At 43.8% G+C, this 1,562-nt stretch overlaps 1 pseudogene; it reads right to left on the bottom strand.

The window, feature by feature from the left end:
• Positions 1 to 620: 620 nt before the first annotated feature.
• LOC129148296 (40S ribosomal protein S25-like) lies at positions 621 to 1,012 on the bottom strand (annotated as a pseudogene).
• Between the last annotated feature and the right edge of the window lie 550 nt (positions 1,013 to 1,562).

Here is a 1,562-nt window from a genome sequence, read left to right as displayed (position 1 = left end):
CAAGGAAGCAGTTAGGGGGCAATCAGGCAGGTAGGTGAGCGGTTAGGAGCCAGCAGTCCCAGATTGTGAGAAGGATGTCCAACAGCAGGATTAGGCCCGTAATTAATCCTGCAGTTGGACATCCCCCGAGGGGTCCCATATTAGAGAGGGTGCAAGCTGGGCTGAGGGACACCCTCCCCAGTGCACGAATTTCGTGCACCGGGCCTCTAGTTATTAATAAGGAACTATAAGCAACACAATAGCCTTAACACAATAGCCTCAGCTATTGTCTCAGAGACTGAAGATTCGCTGCTCCTTGGCCAGGGCAGCCCTTTAGGAGCTCCTTAGTAAAGGACTTACTAAACTAGTTAATAAACTTATTAAACTTATTAAACTAGTTTCAAAGCACAGAGCTCAAGTAATTTATACCAGAAACACCAAAACTGGGGGTGCCACAGCTGTTGAAGAAGATGCATGAACAACAGGTCTGACCGGCTGTACATTTTGAAAAATAAAACTTTATTAAATAAAAAAGAAATAGAACATGACAACTCTACAGCAGTCCCTACAGAAGCCCCCTTAAGCTCCTTCCAATCACTATCCCCAAAAGTAACCACTATTCTGATGTCTATTACCATAGATTAGTTTTTCCTGCTTTTGAATCTTATAGAAATTTCTCCAACAGCTGGGGCACCCCCACCTTTGGTGTTTCTGGTGTAAATTACTTGAGCTCTGTGCTTTGAAACTAGTTTAATAAGTCCCTTTACTAAGGAGCTCCTGAAGGGCTGCCCTGGCCAAGGAGCTGCAAATCTTCAGTCTCTCGGAGACAACAGCTGAGATTATAGTTGGGAACTTCCTTACAGAATTTGTCATATCCTACTTTGTCAAACAAGACTAGGTTATTGAGCTTGTCCCAAACTTAGCCTTTGGATAACTTCTTCTTTTGGGCCTCCCCCCGAACTTGTTCATGGGGGTGTTTGTCTTTCTTGGCCTACTTTCCAGCATCTTTCTTCTTGTCATCCTTGGGCAGCATTACAAGACTTGGAGAGCAAGGCTCCGCTGCTGTCTCACCAAGATCCTATTGGTGTTTCTGATTTCTGGGGATATATTTCTAGAAGTGGGATTACTGGGTCAAATGGGAGTTCCATTTTTACTTTTTTGAGGAAACTCCATACTATTTTCCACAGTGGCTGCACCAATCTGCATTCCCACTAGCAGTGCACGAGGGTTCCTTTTTTTACATATCCTCACAAGCTGTATAGTTAAAATCTGTAGTTTTCTCTGTTTGTATTTCATTAGAAAGTTTACTTTAGCCGAAGCCAGTTTGGCTCAGTGGATAGAGCGTCGGCCTGCGGACTGAGGGGTCCCGGGTTCGATTCCGGTCAAGGGCATGTACGTTGGTTGCGGGCACATCCCCAGTGGGGGGTGCGCAGGAGGCAGCTGATCGATGTTTCTCTCTCATCGATGTTTCTGACTCTCTATCCCTCTCCCTTCCTCTCTGTAAAAAATCAATAAAATATATTTTAAAAAAAAAAAAAGAAAGTTTACTTTAAAAATAACCTATATGGAAAACAAGAAGTGAC

This window comes from Eptesicus fuscus, chromosome 3 (genome assembly GCF_027574615.1).
Source record: "Eptesicus fuscus isolate TK198812 chromosome 3, DD_ASM_mEF_20220401, whole genome shotgun sequence".
Taxonomy (NCBI): Eukaryota; Metazoa; Chordata; class Mammalia; order Chiroptera; family Vespertilionidae; genus Eptesicus; species Eptesicus fuscus.
The sequence above is the reverse complement of the archived record's forward strand: the minus strand, read 5'-3'. Positions and strand labels throughout refer to the sequence as shown.